General features: G+C 36.8%; 1 pseudogene; it reads left to right on the plus strand.

Moving 5' to 3' along the window:
* The first annotated feature begins 18,873 nt into the window (after window positions 1-18,873).
* On the plus strand, window positions 18,874-19,514 carry LOC119877573 (annotated as a pseudogene).
* The last annotated feature ends 2,455 nt before the right edge of the window (window positions 19,515-21,969 follow it).

Raw genomic sequence — 21,969 nt, forward strand, 5'->3', positions numbered from 1 at the left:
GCTTATTTTTGTGTATGGTGTAAAAAAAAATGGCCCAATTTCTTCTCCTTCTCCTCTTCCCCCTCCTCCTCCTTCTTCCTCTTCCTCTTCCCCTTTTTCTTCTCTCCTTCTCCTTCTCCTTCTCCTTCTCCTTCTCCTTCTCCTTCTCCTTCTTCTTCTTCTTCTTCTTCCTCTCCTTCTCCTTCATCTTCGTTTTTGTATATAGCTGTCCAATTTTCCCAACACCATTTGTTGAAGAGACTTCTTTCCATTCCATATTCTTGTCTCCTTTGTCATAGATTAATTGACCATATAACCCTGGGTTTATTTCTGGGCTCTCTATTCTGTTCAGTTGATGTGTCTTTGTGTGTGTGTGTGCCAGAACCATATTGTTTTGAATATTCTGCTTTGTAATAGAATTTGAAGTCTAGGATTATGATATCTCCAGTTTTGTTCTTCCTTTTCAGGATTACTTTGGCTACTCATGGTCTTTTATGGTTCCATAAAAACTTTAGGATTATTTGTTCTAATTCTATTTTGAAAAGGATTGTAGTTAATCTGTAGATTGCTTTGGGTAGTATAGACATTTAACAATATCCATTCTACTCATCCATGGAGATGGAATATCTTTCCATTTGTCTATATTGTCTTTAATTTATCTCATCAGTCTTTCACCTCTTTGGTTAAGTTTATTTCTAGATATCTTATTATTTTTGGTACAACTGTAAAGGGGATTGTTTTCTTAATTTCTCTTTCTGCTACTTATTAGGGAATAGAAATGCAACAGACTTTTGTATATTGATTTTGTATACAGAGACTTTATTGAATTCACTTATAAGTTCTAGTAGTATTTTGGTGGAGACTTTAAGGTTTTCTACATACAGTATCTGTTATCTGCAAATAGTGGAACTTTTACTTATTCCTCATAAATTTAGGTGTCTCTTTTTTTAAGATTTTATTTATTTATTCATGAGAGACACACACAGAGAGAGAGAGAGAGAGAGAGAGAGGCAAAGACACAGGCAGAGGGAGAAGCAGGCTCCATGCAGGGAGCCTGATGTGGGACTCGATCCCAGGACTTCAGGATTACGCTGTGGGCTGAAGGCAGGCGCTAAACCGCTGAGCCACTCAGGGATCCCCAATATTTGACTTTTCTTATGTTCCCTCTAAACCTATATTGTTGAGGGATTTTATCATGAATGAATGCTGCACTTTGTCAAGTGCTTTTTCTGATTTTATTGAAATAATCATATGGTTCTTATCCTTTCCTTTATTAGTGTGATGAATCACATTGATTAATTTGGAATATTGAATCACCCATTCATCCCAGGGATGAATGTCACTTGATCACAGTGAATGATTTTTTAATATATTTTTTCAATTTAATTTGTTAATATTTTGTTGAGGGTTTTTGCATCTATGTTCATCAGAAATACTGTCCTGTAGTTCTCTTTTTATGTGGTATCTTTATGTGTTTTTGGAATCAGGGTAATCTGACCTCACAGAATGAATTTGGAAACTTTCCTTTCTCTTCTAGTGTTTGGAATAGTTTGAGAAGAATAGGTATTAATTCTTCTTTAAATGTTTGATGGAAATTACCTGTGAAGTCATTGGGTCCCATAGTTTTGATTGTTGGGAGGTTTTGTTTTCTGATTCAATTTCATTGCTCTTTATTGGTCTGTTCAAATTTTTCTACTTCCTCCTGATTCAGTTTTGGGAAGTTTTATGTTTCCAGTAATTTATTCATTTCTTCTACGTTGTCCAGTTTATTGATTTTTTTCACAATATTGTTTTACAATTGTTTGTATATCTGGGGTGTCAGTTTTTATTTCTTCTCTTTCATTTGTGACTTTGCTTATTTGAATCCCACCCTCCCCTCTTTCTTTTATGGGTTTGGCTAGAGGTTTATCAATTTTGTTGATCTTTTCAAAGAACCAGCTTTTGGTTTCATTGATGTGTTCTATTGTTTTTAAGGTCTATTTCATTTATTTCTGCTACAATCTTATTTCCATCCTACTGGTTTTGGGTTTTGTTTGTTCTTCTTTTCCTAGATCCTTTAGGTATGAGATTTGATTGCTTATTTGAGATATTTCTTACTTCTTGAGGTAGGCCTGTATTCCTATAAACTTCCCTCTTAAAACACCTTTTGCTTCATCCCAAAGATTTTGGACCATTGTGTTTCCATTTTCTTCTGTCTCCATGTGTGTATTGATTTCCTCTTTGATTTCTTAGTTGACATATTCCTTGTTTAATAACATGTCATTTAACTTTCATATATTTGTTTTCTTTCCAGATTTTTTCTTGTGGTTCATTGCTAGTTTTGTAACATTGTGGTCACAAAATACGTGTAGCATGACTTCTGTCTTTTTTAATTTGTTGAGACTGGTTTTGTGGCCTATTATATGATCTATTCTGGAGAATAATCCATGTGACCTTAAAAGGAATGTTTATGCTGCTGTTTTAGGATGTAATGTTCTGAATATATTTTTTTAGATCCATCTGGTCCAGTGTGCCATTCAAAGCTACTGTTTCCTTGTTAACTTTCTGTTTGGACAATTTATCCATTGATGTAAGTGGGATGTCAAAATCTCCTATTATTTGTATTACTATTGATTTTTTCCTTCATGTTTCTTTCTTATTTTTTTAAAGATTTTATTTATGTTATTCTTGAGAGACGCACAGAGAGAGGCAGAGACATAGGCAGAGAGAAAAGTAAGCTTCCTGCATGAGCCTGATGCAGGACTCCACCCCAGGACCCCGGGTTCACACGCTGAGCCAAAGGCAGATGCTCAACCATTGAGCCACCCAGGTGTCCCTCCTTCATGTTTCTTAATCAGTGTTTTAATGTATTTGGGTGTTCCCATGTTGGATGCATAAATATTCACAATAATTGTGACTTCCTGTTTTGTTTTCTTTATTGTTATATAGTATCCTCTTTATCTCTTGTTACAATCTTTGTTCTAGAGATTATTTTGTCCAATATACACATTGCAACCCTGGCTTTCTCTTCACTTCCATCTGCATGATAAAAACTTTTCTATCCCTTCACTTTCAATCTGCAGGTCTCTTTAAGTAAAAAAATGTATCTCTTGCAGACAGCATATAGATGGGTCTTGTGTTTTATTCCATACTGCCATCCTATGTCTTTTAATTGCAGTGTTTAGTCCATTTATATTCAGGGGAAACTATTGATAGGTTTGTACTTACTGTAATTTTGTTACTTGTTTTATGATTTTTTTTAAGTTCATCTCTTGCTTTTTTTCTTCTCTTGCTCTCTTCTCTCCTGGTTTGCTGGCTTTCTTTAGTTATTATACTTGGATTACTTTCTCTTTATTCTTAACATATTTATTACCGGTTTTTTATTTGCTATTACCATTAGTTTATATATAACATCTTATGCATATAACAGTCTATATCAAGTTGATGGTTGCTTAAGTTCGAATGCATTCTAAAAACGAAATTTTTACTCTTCTCCCCCCACATTTTAGGTATATGGTGTCACACTTTTCCAACCTTTTATTTTATGAATCCATTGACTAATTTTCAAAGATATACTTAACTTTACTGCTTTTGTGTTTCCTACTTTTCATACTCCTGCTTACAGTCTTTCCTTACCACTCAACGAATCCCCTTGAACATTTTTTTTCTTTCAGTACTTTGAATATCATGTCACTCTCCTCTGGCCTGCAAAGTTTATGCTGAAAAATTGACTGATAGCCTTTTGGAGTTTCTTTTGTATATACCTGTTTTCTTTGCTCTTGCTGCTTTAAATTTTCTTCTTTCTTACTAGTTTTTGCCATTTTAGTTTAGTAACTATGTATCTTGATGTGGACCTTCTTGGATTGATTTTGTTTGGGGCTTTCTGTGGCTCCCCGATGGGGATTTCTGTTTCTTTCTCCAGATTTGGGAAATTTAAGCTATTATTTCTTCAAGTAAATTTTCTGTTCCCTTTTATCTCTCTTTTCCTTTTGGGATCCTTATAATGTGAATATTATTATGCTTCATGATGTTGCTGAATTCCCTTCTATTCTCACTTGTCATTCTCATTTTTCTCTCTCCTTCAGCTTGATTGCCATTATTCTGTCCTCTAGGTTGCTCATCTGTTTTTAGTTTCATCTAATATTCTTTATGTCTAGTATATTTTTAATTTCAGTTATTGAGTTCTTTATCTCTGAATTGTTCTTTCTTATGTTTTCTATCTCTTTTTTGAGAGCCTGACTGAGATCCTCCATCTTTTCCCAAGTCCAATGAGTATCTTTATGACCTTCATTTAAAAAAAAAATATTGGAGTTCAATTTGCCAACATATAGCATAACACCTAGTGCTCATCCTGTCAAGTGCCCCCCTCAGTGCCTTCATCCAGTCACCCCAACTCCCTGCCCACGTCCTTTTCCACTACCTCTTATTTATTTCCCAGAGTTAGGAGTCTCTCATGTTCTGTCACCCTCACTGATATTTCCCACTCTTTTTCTTTCCTTTCCCCTTTATTCCCTTTCACTATTTTTTATATTCCCCAAATGAATGGGACCATATAATGTTTGTCCTTCTCCGATTGTCTTACTTCACTCAGCATAATACCCTCCAGTTCCAACCACGTTGAAGCAAATGGTGGGTATTTGTCATTTCTAATGGCTGAGGAATATTCCATTGTATACATAGACCACATCTTCTTTATCCATTTGTCTTTTGATGGACACCAAGGCTTCTTCCACAGTTTGGGTATTCTGGACATGGTTGCTATAAACATTGGGGTCCAGGTGTCCTGCCGTTTCTCTGCATCTGAATCTTTGGGGTAAATCCCCAGCAGTGCAATTGTTGGGTCATAGGGTAGCTCTATTTTTAACTCTTTGAGGAACCTCCAGACAGTTTTCCAGAGACCTTCATTTTAAGTTCTCTGTCAAGCATATTATCTCCCTTTCCTTGCTGCGTTTTGTCCTCTTCTTTCATTTGGAACACATTCCTCTGTATCTTCATTTGCCTCACTCCTTGTGTCTGTTTCTATGTGTTAGAAAAGTCAGCTAATTCTCCTATTCTTGCAGGTAGTGACTCTATGAAGAAGAGGTCCTGTAGTGCCTTGCAGCACAGTGTCCCCCATTTACCAGAACCTGGTGCTTCAGGGGTGTCTCCTATGGGTGTAGTGTGTGCCCTTGCTGTTGTGGCTGAGCTGCATTTGCCTTCAGTCCAATCTTCTGCAATGGCTCTCTTTGCTAATTGTGGGCATGGCTTTGTCCTTGTGTTTTTTAGAGAACTGTGGAAGGCATGTCTATAGAAGAGCATGGGAGGGGGGCAGGCCGTGTTAGCAAGGTGTGTTCTGGTATACTGTAGGAAGATGATACCTGTATTTGCTTTGGAGAATTGCTGAGGGCTGAGGTGAGGGGGAGTTTGCAGAAGAGTGTGGGAGTGGGACACGCTGAGGTAGAGAGTGTTTGTGCTGTGCTGGTTTTTGCAGATGTACCTGTATTCAGACAGATAGTGGGATGGGAGGTGGGGAAAGAAGTGGTACCTACCAGCTCTTTTGGTTTTGGAAAAATTTCCTAATGATCCCTGCCCCTCCAGCACATGTTCTGAGATTAATAAATAAATCTCCTTCCCATACACCTTAGAGTTTTCAAACTGCTGCCTCAGTGCTATATCTCAGTGGGGCTGTTTGTTATGCTGGCTCTTAAAGTGTAGGAACCCAGTTTCTTACAGCTCTCCAGCATTCTCAGAGCAGGGCCCACTGGTTTTCAAAGTCTCAGGCATTAACCTTTCTAATCATAAGAACTCACACAGGTAAGCCCCTATGGTTTTCAAAACCAAATGTCATGGGGATTAATCTTCCTAGTGTGAGTCCCCTGTGCCTGGGCTGGGGTCTGCTCCTCTTCCATCACTGTGGCTGTAGTAGCTCTCCTTCCCCAGACACTCTTGGAGGTCAGTTTGATTTCCAACTGCATCTCTGCCCTTCCTACCCTTGTGGAGGTGGCCTTTTTTGTTCAGCTGTGGAGAGTCTGTTCGCCAGGCTTTGTGCCATTTTATGGGTTATTTACACTGATTTGGGTGTTATCTAAGTGTGTCGGTGGGACGAGGTGAGTTTAGAGTCCTCCTACTCCACCATCCTTCCTCTGAAGAGATGATCTTTCAGACTTTGAGGACTTTAAATTAGACACAGTCCCTTTCTGTCCATTAACTAAGATTTTTCTTCTGCAGAATTTGTCTCACCCTTCAGGACACTGTTAGGTGCTCTTTCTTATCTATTCACCCTGTATTCTGTCCTTTGTCCATTAAGCAATAGATAACATATACACAGTCTCTAATGATTTTTAATACAATATGAGATATAAAGAAGTGACACGTAAAACTAAATGTTAGATTATTATTATATTATATATAGCATTATATATTATGCATTTTGTTATTATTACATCACACAACAGAGTTAAAACTAGTTAGAGATAAATACATTTATTTAGTCAGATATGTGGAGATCAAAATAGTATATGATTTGTTTTTAAAGATGAGGTTAGAAATACAACTTGATATGTTAGCTAAGTGGTCTTATTTTATATTATATTACTTAATTAAGTTTTCTATGCAGTCATGAAGAACACTGGCAGACCTATACAAATGTGGCATAGAACATCAAAAAGAATACTCTCAAGGAGCAAGCAGGAAATCTGATTCCAAAAGATGGACAGGAGGTGAGCCTGATAAGCATAGTTCCTTCTGCCAAGTTTACAATAATAGAGACTTTTCTTGTATGGAAAAAAGTGAAGTAATGTGGGTAGGTCAGGGATATCACTTTCAATTCACTATTGGTTAAAATAGAAAATAGTTTTTAAAATTTTCCATTTTGATAGAGGCTTTTAATTTTTTCTATCAATACCCTTTATAGGACATAAATAATACATTAAATATATCAAGATCACTTTTAGTTACTTCATGTTCTACTTTTAGTCATGTTTTGAATGTCTATAAAGGCAAGAGCCTTTTTATTTCCAGAGAATTGGGTTTGACCCAAGGAGATAATATTCATAAGAGTCATCACTGCCTAATGACTGGCAACTGCTTGAAATGCTGTGAGGTTTTGTTTTTATTCCATCCTTCAAAGAACACTTATGGCTGCAAAAAATGGGCAAACATCTTTTTGCTGTTTTAGGAAAGGAACCAAATTATAAATACTTTTTGAAAGAGTTATAGGGGCACCTAACTCAGTTGGTTAAGTGTCTGCCTTTGGCTCAGGTCATGATCTCAGGGTCCTGGGATCAAGCCCCATGTTGGGCTTCCTGCTCATCAGGGAGTTTGCTTCACTCTCTTCCTCTGGCTCCACTCCTGCTTGTGCTCTCTCTCAAATAGATAAATAAAATCTAAAAATATAAATAAAAATTAAATAAAATAAATAAGAGTTATGAACTAAATGGCTTAACTTGAGAATGCATGATAGGCATGCCTGGGTGACTCAGTGGTTGAGCATCTACCTTCGGCTCAGGGTGTGATCCCGGGGTCCTGGGATCCAGTCCACATCAGGCTCCCCACAGGGAGTCTGCTTCTCCCTCTGCCTGTGTCTTGCCTCTCTCTGCCCTCATGAATAAATAAACAAAATCCCCCCAAAAAAAGAATGCATGATATTGAAAGCAGTGAGTATTTGAAATTAGAAGACTTGATATGATGTGATGATTTATCTGTGTGACTTAATTTCTGATACACTGTGGTTTCTGTAATAGATGGCATCTAATATGCCTGCCAGCGCTGGTGTTCCATGATTAGGGCATGAGGCATTTGCATCTGTTATTTAGATCACTGTTCTAAAAATCAGTTTGCTAATTAAAACCTCTGGGAGCTTAGTAAAACATTGGTTCCCAGTCTCCATCCCCAAAGCAGATGATTCATTACTTCAGGGATGGGACTCTGGAATCTGTATTTAAAAATATCTCCAGAAATGAACCAGGTCATATTATGTAGATCTAATTCAAACCACAATGAAATGAGTAAAGACTGGAACAACGGATTAATTTTGCAATTGAGAGAGTCTTAAAGTTATTCTATTTTTAATTCTAAAGTAGAAAATCTAAGTTATAAAAACTTAATGCAATATGCAAAACAAGAAAAAAGTTTTAAAGTCATTCATAACCCCACTATCTAGAGCAAAAACTGTATTAACATTATTTGTTTATTTTTAAAATTTTATTGGTAAATTGTGCATGTGTGTATATATACCTATTCATATTCTAAATATATAAATTATTTTTCTATCTGATTAGTTTTATGTCACATTCCACTTTGCTATTTATTTATTTTTACCTAAACTCAAATGAGTATTTCCTATAATTAAAATTGTTTGAAAATACAATTTTATCATATGATTTCATTTTTGTGTATAAAAAGCATTATTAACTGCTCTTTATTATCTATTTCTAATTCTTCACAATAGCAAACAGAAAGACTGAAATAAATATCTTTGATTATAAATGCTAGTTCCCAACTTTTATTAACTCTTCAGTATAGAGCCCTAAATATGGGATTACCAGATCAGTGGGCTATAGCAGATTGAAATGATCGTGTGAAATGTTGTCAAAGGTTGAATGAAGATTAATATGGCCATGAGAATCAGAAAGATGAATTAATTGGCTCAAGATTATGCACAAAGAGGTAAATTTTATTAATTGAGCCTTCAATTTGTTCTGTCACAAACAAGATTATGTTGCATAGATAAATAAGGTATAACTACACAAGAGGAGAGAAACTGTATGTATCAGGCATCCAGGTGCCTCTTAACCTTCTGTGTGTGTATAGTGAATGATTGAATAATTGACATCCTATCTCTTAGGACAAATGTGGACAACATATCAACTTTATGACATAAAAATGAATTCATTGAGTCCTAATGAAAATCTTTAAAACTATTTTCTAAATTGTGTTTTTTTATTTTTTCAAATCGTGTTTTTTTAAAGGAAATATTCATCATCACTGTAAAAATATGATTTAAAGTCTCCCCAAATGTCTTTATATACATAATGTATGTGCCTCACTGTTAACTGGTCAGTTTGAATTACTTGCCACTTCAGAAAACTGAATGGGCATTTGGTGAAACTGACAAATGAACTAAAAGAACAATTCAAAAAAAAAAATATCTGAAAGAGAGGCTCAACGTCTTGATCTAAAAGAATAAATTTCAATCCCAACTCTGTTATATCATTCATGAAATGTTAACTGACTGCCTTAGATCACTGAGTTGTAAGGCATCTTAAACTAGAACAGCTACATAAAACATAAGGAAAATAGTGATTTTGATGTCTCAAAGGAGTAAAATGCACCTGAATAGTACGTATGGATTGTTTAAAGTTAGCACTTAATACGTTGGATACCAAAGTGTTATAGTTATTCATTTAATTACTATAATAGATAATGTATTACTTTAACAACAAGAATAATTGAGCAGTTGAAATTTTGGAGTGTAGATGCTCACAATTCTTAGTGAAAGCTACTGCGTGCGTGTTCTAACATCTGTTATTAGGGTTCTGTTCAGGAAATCAGGAACATGATGCAGCATTGTGCTAGATGTTTTTAAATCACCTAATCATTCATTCAGTTACTTATTCATTAAACAATTATTTACTGAGTGTTTATTATGTGATGGCACTGAGTTTGGTGTCTGGCTCACAACAGTGCTTCCTCACTCTTGAGGAGCTGTCATTCTGATGAGCATAGATGTAGGGAGCAAGACAATGAGCAGACCACCAAAGAGCAAGATGTCAAATGGTGATATGTACTATGAAGCTGATAAAACAAGATGATGTGAACAGGAGCGAAAAGCAGGTGCAGATGCTTCTTGTTGGGATGTCAAGAAAGATGCCTATGTACTGACAATTAAGTGACAGCAGGAAGCAGGCCTGGGGATGTGGTCTTCTAGCAGAGCCAGAGGCTAAAAGGAAGGCCTGAGACTTTCAATCTTGTATGAAAGACAAGAGTAAAGGTAATATATCTGTCAATAGTGACAGAGGACAGCAGAAAGGTGTGTAGGAGCTATGTACAGTATGAATTTGGATTCTCTTCTAGGAGCAAAAGGAAGCTATTGTAGGTCATGCTCTTGGGGGTCATTGGCATGTTGTGTTGTTGTTGGATTGGTGGTGGTTATTTTACACACTAATTTATTAATCTTCATTCCTTTCTAATTTCTATTCTTATTTTTCCTACCTTAGGACTTCCTCTGACTTTCCGATTAAGACTTAAAAAAAAAAAAAAACTATCCTGGAAAGGTATGCGTTCTGTAAATGTCTAGTCTATTGTTTTTGCTAACTGAATACAATTATTCAGAAATATGTAAAAGCCATAAGAATAGCTCAACAATTGCAGACGTTAAACACATCTGTGTAAGGGAATGAAAAGATAAGCCACAGAGTAGGAGAAAATATTTGCAAGTTATATTTCTGACAAAGTATTTCTATCTAGAATATGTGAAGAATTTTCAAGATGAAACAGAAAACAATACAATTTTTTTAAAAAATGGGTAAAAATTTGAATAGACATTTAAAAAAAGATGTGACATGAAAAAGCATATAAAAAGATATTCAATATCATGAATAATTACATAAGTACAACTTAAAACCAAAATGAGATGCTTTTACATAGTTAGAAGAATGTCCGTAATGAAAAAACTGGCCATGCCAAATAGTAGTGAGTTTTTAGAACACTCAGACATTGCAGATGAAGATACCAAATGTCACATTCACTTTGAAAATGATTTGATGATTCCTTACAAACATACACTCACTTGCTATATCCCGCGCCTAGAAATATTCCCCAGAGAAATGGAAACTTGTATGTATACAGCAGGTCCTAGCAACTGTTTATAGCAGCTTTATTCATAATCACTAAAAACTGGATACGAATCCACATGTCATTCAGCCAATGATGGGATTGTCAGTGCCTTCACACAAAGACCCCTGGAACACACCTGCAGGTGAACAAGCTGGCTTTATTATTCATTGAAGTGAGGAAAATACTTACCCAGGGAACTGTGAGGTAACTGAGCCCAAGATGTTAGGAAAACCTGACACGATTTGGTTGATTCTGGGGAGAGTCTTAGGAAAGGGAAGTTCACTCTAGTATTATAATAGGTAAAAGGGGTGGTTCTATGATTGGGCATCTCAATAAAACTTGTCTATAGAGAGGAGAGGAAAGAGAAAGCTTAAGCTGAAATTGGTAAAGAAGTGGTAGTTACTCATTTAGGGAGAGAAGGGAGTGTTTTGTATTTTGTGGTTTGCACAGTAACTGCCTGAAGTGGATATTTGTAAGATTGCTTTTGTTAACAGGAGAACAGTATAGCTCAGCTGCAAATACCAGACGAGTCTGAAATAACATCACCACCTAGCGATGAACATCAGTTCCTGAACTTCAGGGCCTGATTTTTTCTTTCTCTGGATACACAAAATGTAGTATATCCATATAATGGAATACTATCGAGCAAGAAAACTGAATGAGCTTTTGATTCACGCATCGACACTGATGAGTCTTCAATGCATTTCGCTAAGGTGCATTAAAAGAGCTCAGAAACTAATCTTAATCTTACACAGAAAGACTCCTTCTTGCCTGATTCCAACTATATGGCACACTGGAAAAGGCAAGACTGTAAGGAGGACAACACGAATGGTTGTGGGGATTGGGAATGGGGAGAGCAGTTGTATATAGCATGGCAAAAATCTGGGGGAAGGATACCCTTATGGATGGAGGTGTAGTGGTGGATATGTGCCTCTATACATTTGTTAAAATCTACAGAACTGCCCACCACAAAATGTGATGTTTGCTAAATGAACACAAAACCAAAACCTATATTTGGTAGAGGAGGGGAATGCAGACTGTGGCAAAATGAATGGTACTGCACTATACAGTAATCACATAACCACACAAAACACATGGATGTGGTCAGTGCCCTTCATTGAAGAAATCATAACAAGAACTCCAACAACTGATGTGAATAACATTGGAAAACAGTGTTTTGACTGGTTACTATAAAGCAAAAGGCAAAAAGAAGTATATCCAAAAAATAGACCCTAGTTTGAAAAAAAAAAAGTTTTTAGGAATCTAGGTTAGGAATTCTGAAGTTATTTTATTTGTATACTAGTACTGAACAAATAAGTAAATATAGATAAAGAGAGGGAAGTTTCTCATTGTTTGAGAAAGAAATTACAAATAAGAAAACAGGAAGGCTAGAAAACGCCCTGTCATGCTAGACTGGAGTGGGAGGTACCAATATGGATTCATTTTTTAAAAGTTATGTATAATGTATAGAAATATAGATATATGTCTGTGCACAAGTTGGCGTATATGTTATGTATATATATATATATATATATATATATATATATATATACATATATTTCCCAGCTCTATATACTGAGAACAGTGTAAATCAGTGATGTCCCAGTAGCAATGAGCACACCTAGAACCGAGATCATAATTTCTAAATACTATTTTATGATAAAAAGAATCATGGCTTTTTGGAACACTGGTTTGTTTCAGGAGTAGAGCATGGAAAATATAAGATGGTTTTGGAGCATTTTGTGATAACAGAATATAAAGAAGTGCCTGAAAAGTGGAGGTGCATTAAAAGAGCTAAAAAACTAATCTTAAAGAGCTCTCAAATGCCAAAGCTAGAACTACTTGAGTAACAAAATAAATATAGCCATGGATTTCAAAACAAAGAATAAAATAAATATACACAAGTTCATATAAATAACTGAATAAATGATGGAGGAATAAACAAAAATCCCCTATGAAAATTATAATTAATAAGTATATAAGGAATGAGAAAAAGTATAAAATCACCATTGGGATTGCCATAGGCAAAATCCATGGAGGGGAACTAAAAGAACATGTAAAAATTGAAGCCAAAACAGGATATATGCATAGTCTTATATTTTGTACCCTGAAATATTTAGTGATTATGAAGGGGAAACTTCCAGGGGCAAATCCTGCAAGTCGCCACCTTAGATAAGTGATCAAAGTCGATATCTCCAATAAAACATATCAACATCATGTACCCTCAAAAGCACCACCTCTGTGCTATTCTTCCAAATAATGCAAAATGTCATGAGAAAACATTAGAATAGACCCAAGTTGAGTGCCTTTCTATGAGGCAATGACCCAGTGTTCTTCAATGGTGATAAGGACATGGAAGTCTGAAGGACTTTTGTAGAAGGAGGAGATTAAGGAGACATGACAAGTGAATGCAGTGTGGTGTCAGTTCATGGGAGAAGAGGCAAAATCTGAATAAATTCTGTGTGTTGGTTAAAAGCGGTATGCCAAGCGTTAACTTCTTAGTTTTCTTAGTTTTGCACCCCTTCTATAGATCTAGAACACAAAAAGAGAGCCGGGTTGATAAGAAGTGGCCATAAATGGTGATTTATTTATTTTTATTTTTATTTTTTAAAGATTTCTATTGATTTATTCATGAGAAACACATAGAGAGAAAGAGGCACAGACAGAGGCAGAGGGAGAAGCAGGCTCCATGCAGGGGGCCCGATGTGGGACTCGATCCTGGGTCCCCGGGATCACGCCCTGGGCCGAAGGCCACGTTAAACTGCTGAGCCATCCGGAATGCCCCATAAATGGTGCTTTAGAGGCAAAGAGGAGAGGTCTTCCACGGGTAGTATCAACAGCCATGGGCAGCTAAAATTTCTGAACACTTCCCTAGATATACTCAAGTGTTTTAAACACTGTTTCATTCAAACCTCACAACAAACCTATGAGGCATATACCATTATTTTCCTGCTCTAAGAAAGGGAAACTAAGGATGAACAATTTTAAATTACTCTGCTGAGATCACGTAACTGTAGTTGAACTCACTTCATGTTTCTGGATTCAGTACACTTAACCTGCCAACACTGGTCACCTGAATTAACAGAAACCGGGGAGAAATCCAGATTTCCTTTTCTAGGATTCATCTTGGTTTGTGCATTCTCTCAAAGTTCACACTTCAGCAGATTATTTATCCCCTGCAACTGTTTTGGTTCTTTTTGGCAGTCCTACCAGTTCATAGCTTGTTGGCACGTGGGTAGCACGTGGTATCAATAGATGCTGAAATTCTTCATCAGATTCTGTTTTATTGTATTTGCTCAGTGCAATATAGGATTGTGGACCTATAATACTGACTGTGACAATCAGAAACAGTCCATACAATCCTCGAATCAGTATGTTATGTCCTAGGGGATTTATGAAATGCAAGACATTATGAAGCAAAATATTGTAATGTTACTGAAATTAATCCCTTAAAAACATATACATTCTACAACCTTCTTCACATACAATGAAATATAAAAGACATAACATTCTTGAAATCTGTGCTCATCTTTATTTTCACTAGATATAATTTGCCTCAAATAGTTTATGCTTACCTATTTGAGATCCTTTTCTGGGTTTCCTAGACAGGTGATGGATGCTGATGTCTGTTTTCGCTTTTGGCTCTTATTACCAAATCTTAGTATTTGCATGAATATGCACTCAGTGTATAGACGTTTAGTATTGATTATTTTACAATTGATTTTTCTTGAAGCTTTTGCTTCCCTCCATTAAATACATGCTCTGGCAATGTCAACTCAGGATATTAGTTTTAATCATCAAATATCCCCACTTAAATGGGATACGCATGCTGTGCAAATTATCTGCTGCAATTTTTTGGAATAGCCTATTTATTTATTTATTTATTTATTTATTTATTTGGTTAGTTCAGTGATTAAACATTAGGAAATATCTCTTGATTCCATTGACTTTTTCAGGATTGTGTGTCTAAATATCTCAAAACATACAAATTTGCCTTTTAACTTGTCATACCTGGGGCAGCCCGGGTGGTTCAGCTGTTTAGTGCCACCTTCGGCCCAGGGCCTGATCCTGGAGACCCAGGATCGAGTCCCACGTCAGGCTCCCTGCATGGAGCCTGCTTCTCCCTCTGCCTGTGTCTCTGCCTCTCTTTCTCTGTGTTTCTCATGAATAAACAAGTAAACTATTTATAAAAAAAAAAAACTTGTCCTACCTGGTTTGTATTTGGATTTCTCTAGTGTGGTCTGGAGCAGCAGTGACAGGCGAAATTCATCTATGGAATGAGCATTAGCTATTTAGGGAGTATCAGTCTCATCCTGGTTCTAAGGACAAAGAGCAGCAAGATCTAATGTGACATATGTCATGATTGGAAGCCGAAGTGGCAACTTGCATGTATTAGCCACCATGAAAGGTGTGTAATTTTTATATTTTCTTATTTAAAATCTCATTTCTAAGTCATTTAATAGAATTTGAATGTTACAGTCTACCTAGGTCAATTTTGTATTATACAGTTGGAAATTTTAATTGTCTGATAACAAAAACTGTTTCTACTGTATTGTGACAAAAGTCTAAGATGCAGTGGCCTGGGTCAGTCTCTGAGCCATGTTTATTGCTGTTAATGGAAGGAGCCAAGGCCAATTACTGCCTGAACGAGGGGAATGTCAACTTCTCAGCCACAGCACGGTATACTGAAAAAGGCCAAGTTCAGAAATAGAAAGGAGAAAAATGTCAAAGTGGACCAGCAGCTAGGGTTTCTTTACCCATCTCCAAGAAGGAAAAATGTCATTTATCTTTTCCTAATTATGATCTGTCTCCATCTGATCCCAGCTGATTTTGCTCCTAATGGATGGTGCTTCTCTTATATCCACACACAAAAAATTGGAAAAAGGAGAATGATAGTACCCATCCTGAAGGACTCTTCCAACAATTTCATGAGATTATATATGCAAAATACTTAGCATGGTCCCAGACATATTGTAACAAGCCAATCAATGCCAGCTGTTAATACCATTATTGTACCTACCAAAGCCTTATGGTAGCGTAATATATTATGATTCAGCCATTTCCTTAATCCTGTATCACTGCAACAGCCCTGGAATATCCCACTGGATCTTAAGGATTTTTCTTTATTCATATTGATTTTCTTACATTAACACTTTCTTTATTACTAGCTGTCACAAATTTTCAGTGATTTTCTCTTGTCTAACAAATTAAACCTAAGCTCTTAGAGGCAAAGCTAAACACTGTTCCAAAATAATCCAATTAAGAAATGGGCAGAAGATCTGAATAGACACTTTTTCAAAGGAGACATCCAGATGGCCAATGGACACATAAGAAAGATGCTCCCCATCACTCATCTCAGAGAAATGCAAATCAAGACTATAGTGACATCCTGCCACACACCTGTCAGAATGGCAAGTATTAAAAAGATAAGAAAAAGCAAGTATTGGCAAAGATGTGTGGAAAAGGGAACCCTCTTTGTGCTGTCGGTGGAATGTAAACTGATGCAGCTGCTATGGAACACAGTATGGAGACCTTCCAAAAATTAAAAAAAAAATAGCTTGCCATGTGTGCGTGTGCAAACACAGACACACATGTATACAGACACGCACCCACACAATTTAATATTACTCACCCATGAAAAGAGGAGATATCTTCATTTGTGACAACATGGGTGGACCCAGAGGGTATTATGCTAAGTGAAATAATATAGAAAAAGACAAATACCATATGATTTCATTTATATGTGGAATCTAAAAAACAAAACAAAGGAGCAAACCCTACAGAAACAGAAACAGAGGACAAATTTGTGGTTGCCAGAGAGAAGGGGGCTGGGCAAAATAGGTGAAGGAGATTAAGAGGTACAAACCTCCAGTTGTGAAATAAATAAGTCCTGGGGATGGAAAGTACAGCACAGGGAATAGAGTCAATAATACTTAGTAACTTTGGATGGTGGTGGGTGGTAACTACATTTTATCATGGGGACCACGGTGATTCAACCTGGAGCAGATGGTGTTTGCTCTGAGCTGAGGCTGGAAGGACAAGCCATGGGAAGTGCTCGTAGGGGTATTAAACTAACTGTTGCTTTGTTCTCGTGGGCCTGGAGGACTCTGGAAAGCTGAATGTCGTCGGCTCCCAGATCTTTTCTCCTGGCACCCCCTCCTGCTGATGTGCTAGGAGTGGGTCTCAGCTTTTCCTGCCTAGGCACGTGGATGTTTTCTCAGGGACCCTGGGTAGGAATCACTCATCCAGTTTCTGGATTTCTCTTAAAAGGAACTGGGTCATGTTTAGCTAATTATTTGGTATGTCCACAAGAGGATCTTCTGATCCCACTACGTCGCTGTTCACTCAAGAAGCGATGACCTCTGAGAATATTGTATAAAATATACCTCAAATGACTCCAAATCATCAAAAATCGTTAAATACTGTTAACAATTGTCTAAGAACACTGAACAGTCTACATGAAAAAGGTTTCCATCAGGAAAGGTAAAAATACACGTTAAACACGTTAAATTGCTCAGCTTAAACATCCGGAGAGCAAGCCCCTGTCCCCTCAAGTGGGCTGGTCCATGCTTTTACTGAACAGGTGCATTCACTTCAGAGCTGAGACGTTACTTCATCTCTACCCTGCCCTGAAGTTCTTCTGAGATGGAGACAAGCTCCCTGGGTGTACATTTCAAGCTTCTACATGGAAACAAATATTGTTGCATTTTTCCTCAGGTCTTCAGAACTCCAAATATGAACATATTGGTTCCCTCTTCCTCCTCCTCCTCCTTCTTTTATAAGTATGCCAGTGTTGATCCAAGTTGGGGCTTTAGGACTATGCATATGAACAGGAGATAAACTGACCAATTGTGTGTGTTGCTTTAATTTTTTTTGTTTGTATAACCATTCTTTAATATATTTTGAAGGTGTGAGTTGTATTTTTAGTAAAAAATATGGTCATTCATATGCTGGTGGGATGTACCTTCATCACCAGCGTCATCGATGTACATTTGGATCAGGAAATGCCAACTGCTAAAAGCTAGGAGGAAATGGATTCAGAATCAGGGCAAGAAAAACCTTAAGGTTCTAATTATAACTTTTGTGATCTTACTGGGCCAATCTTGCAGAATTCAAGTCCTGAAACCTCAGTATGTTGGGGTCAGTGAAACAGCTTATGTGAGCATCTTGGCAATTTTTTAAATGCCACAAGAATGATTTGATCATTTTTGCTTATGATCTAGGCATTTGCAACCTTCAGTAGGTGACCAGTCAACCAATATATAAAGCTAATGAGAATTATTCTGATTTGTGATTCCCTATGAACGATTTTCAGGGTGAGATGAGAAATCAGAAAGAATCTACTCTTAGTTATAAATTAGTAGCATCTGAAATTCTTCTTTCTTGAATTCACTTTTCATCTTTATCTTGTGACATTGCTAGAAATTCCTAGAATATTATCTCCTAATGTGGGCAGGACAAATCCTTGTTAAACAAATACTAGTTTTTGGAAGGGATAATACCTAAAATAATGTTGTGAAATAAAGAAAATGACTAAAACAGTCTTGATGAATAGGGTTGTAATGGGAAGTAGAGTTGGGTGTCTAATGCTTGGATTGTCCCGATTTGGGCAGGAGGTGGTCTGGTCCTGTGAACACGGGAGGAAAAGTATTAGAGACCCACAGAACAATGTGTCCTCTCAATGGAGTCATCTAAATAAAATAGATTTGGGAAGCAAATACTTTGTCTAACATTTGAAGACAGATCTTAGACAACAACAAAGCATTGAATATATAGGACATATTGTATATATAGTTACTTCTAGAAGAAATGGTATTTTGGGGGTAGATTATATAGATTGGGGAACTGTACACAAATTAATTTCATACTTTCATTCACATAAAGTTCCAAGTCTAGTTTATGGTGTTAGGAGTCAGGATACTATCCTTGGGGACGTAGTAACTGAACACAGCAGGGGGAGGTCCCCGGTGCTGGTGATTGTCTTATTTCTGATCTCACTCCCCTATCCATTCTGGAAACACATGGACTGTGCATATGATTTGAGGACTTGTCTGCATCTAATGTTATACCTCACAAATTTGAGGAAAATGTAAGCGAGCCATGAGAAACAAAGTCTCCTGCAACACCCTGTACGAGGTCCTGCATGGGAACCAGTGCAAGCACCAGAAGTTTCTGGAGACGGTGGAGCTGCAGATCGGCCTGAAGAACTATGACCCTCAGAAGGACAAACGCTTCTCGGGCACCATCAGGCTTAAGTCCACCCCCCGCCCCAAGTTCTCCGTGTATGTTTTGGAGGACCAGCAGCACTGTGATGAGGCCAAGGCAGTGGACATTCCCCACATGGACATTGAAGCGCTGAAGAAACTCAACAAGAATAAAAAACTAGTCAAGAAGTTGGCCAAGAAGTATGATGCCTTTTTGGCTTCAGAATCTCTGATCAAGCAGATCCCACGAATCCTGGGTCCAGGCCTGAATAAAGCTGGCAAGTTCCCTTCCTTGCTGACCTACAATGAGAACATGGTGGCCAAAGTGGAGGAATTGAAGTCCACCATCAAATTCCAGATGAAGAAGGTGCTATGTCTGGCAGTGGTGTTGGCCACGTGAAGATGACGGAAGATGAGCTCATGTACAACATCCATTTAGCTGTCAATTTCCTGGTGTCCTTGCTCAAGAAGAATTGGCAGAACGTCCGGGCTTTGTACATCAAGAGCACCATGGGCAAACCCCAGTGCCTTCACTAACGGTTTAATAAATCCTAGTGCTACCGTAAAAAAAAAAAAAAAAATTGAAGAAATGAAGAAAGATTCCATTGCTAAAAATGTTTGGAAAATAATGTTCCATAAGAAACTGTCTTTTAATTTGTTAATATAATGTTTAACATAATTTCATTTTCTAAAACAAATTGCTTGATACATTTCAATTCTTAAATTATTCTGCACAGTGGGAAAACTTCTACAAATTAGAATACTGGAGACCTTCCAAAAAGATAACTTGTAAAAAATTGAAAAACTACCCTAAAAATATCAGTCTATTTGCTTTAGACTCTTCTGATAGGCAGCTTTAAACAAGTTTTCCATTCTTGAATTAATAATGTACTTCTTAAATATACTTATTGTTATAAATCTGAAAAGATGTTTTATCTTCCACCTAACACAATTTAACATCTTCACACATCAACTTTGTTGTGTTTTAATAGCTTAGGCACATTTCAATAATGTTGGGTTTTATTTTGTGATTTCATTACAAAACAGCTTGCGCAAACCAAATTCAAACAATCTTTTTATTTAAAATTCCATCTGAAAATTCATTTCTGGGTTTTAGTTTTTCTTTAAAAAGAAGCAAACATTTAGCCATGGCTAAATGAGCCATGGCTCACAAAATGTAAGAAAAAAAAAGTAAAAAAAAAAAAGAAAAAAATAGTTCATTTTGTCTTTCCACCAAAATTCCTTTGTTTTACAAAAAAAATGTTTTCAAACTTTAATTGATATAATCATACTATCTTAGAAGGAAATTTTGCTTTGTTTTGCTTGGTTTGATTTTGAATTTTAATGGGTAGTCTAATTTTTTAAAGATTTAAAAAATATTTGTTATCTAGATTAAAACTTTATTAGAAACTGTATGGAAATCAGAATCATAAACTCTGAGTTCTAGTGCTATTTTTACCATTAAATTTCTCTGGGCACCCATTTCCTTGCTGGTCTCAGCGTCCCCCAAAGTTGAATCTTTCCCATAGGCAGTCTCTGATTCAGCCTCCCACCAAGTTCTAGGCCTGACTTTTTCATGACTGTTGACACACTGTGGAGGCCTACTGGAGTCACCTCACCCTATCGCACATACTTTGTAGGGTTCTGAGGGGTGAGAACTGGTTCAAGGGGAAAGGTCACTTGAGTCTTCTACGATAAACCATTTACAATGTCACACATTTTTGTCCCATGTCCCTCAAAATTCAGCGTGCTCCAAATCTCGATCTATCTCCCTAATTGAGCAATGTCTAGTCCACCTGTGACCTCTCTCATGTGCATAATCATGCTCAAAGTTGAGGTGCCTGTCTTCCTGTCTATGACAGTGAAAGGGGTACGAGGAGAATCCCCTCCTCTTATGAAAACACAGACGTATTCAGCCACAGGAGAGGAAGGGCATGGACAGCACACTTTAGATAGATGGCTGAGTTTAAAGATATTTCATAATGAATCTCAAGTTGTTTGTCTTTTAGGATAAAAATGGATAATGGGCTAATGAGGTGCTGGGTATTGCTCCTTCTCAGCAACAACTGTATTTGGAGCAGAGCTATGCTTTGAAATCAGTAGTTTTTGGTTTGGATTACCAGCCAAAATTATTCAGTAGGAAAAGAATCCCATTTTTTACACATCAAGAATATTATGGCACATGGATAAACTAAGTATACCTTTCTATGTTTTGATCTCCCACAGTGTTAAAATAGAATTTTGATGACTTTACTATTTCTTATGTTCCTCTCCACCCAGAGGTGATGATGATGATGATGATGATGATTTGTGTTAGGAATACATCAACCACCACAACCTGAAAAGAATATGAGGAAAATAGGGTGACAGGAGAGCATGAGTTTTCTCCTGGGCATTTACAAATAACTCACAGAAGTAACTGTCACTAAAAGTAGAAAAGATAGTTTAGGACATATTATTGATGATATTGATGACTATAAAATTCTAAATAGCTTTTGAGATTTAACCTTGAGATACAGACCTTACCCTGGTAGATCTTATATGATCACGTGAGCCCTCTAAAAGTCAGAAGTCGGAGAGAGTAGAAAGGGGATTAGAAAGACTCAAAGCGTGAGAATTCAGTGTGTTGTTGTGGATTTGAACCCAGTTGTACACAAAGGAATGTGAGTGGCTCTAAAGACCTAAGATTTTCCTGGCTGACAGGAGGGAGGAATGGCCCTTCCTATGCTCTTACAACCAGAACTAGCTTATAAGTGTCGTATTCACAATACTCTTATTTTTCTGAATCATTCGTGAAAATTATATCCCCTCCCTGGATATGTCATTGGGTGGTTCTTAAGAATAAGAGTACTCTCGTAGTTATCAACTGAAGCACATTTATCTTTGATATAACAGTTTTATCAAATGTGTTATTTATAGTCCAGTTTTTGACCTAATAATGTTCTTGGTGGCATTTTATTTTTATTCTAGGGAGCATCTCTGCTACGTCCGT

The sequence above is a fragment of the Canis lupus genome, chromosome 26, assembly GCF_011100685.1.
Source record: "Canis lupus familiaris isolate Mischka breed German Shepherd chromosome 26, alternate assembly UU_Cfam_GSD_1.0, whole genome shotgun sequence".
Classification (NCBI taxonomy): domain Eukaryota; kingdom Metazoa; phylum Chordata; class Mammalia; order Carnivora; family Canidae; genus Canis; species Canis lupus.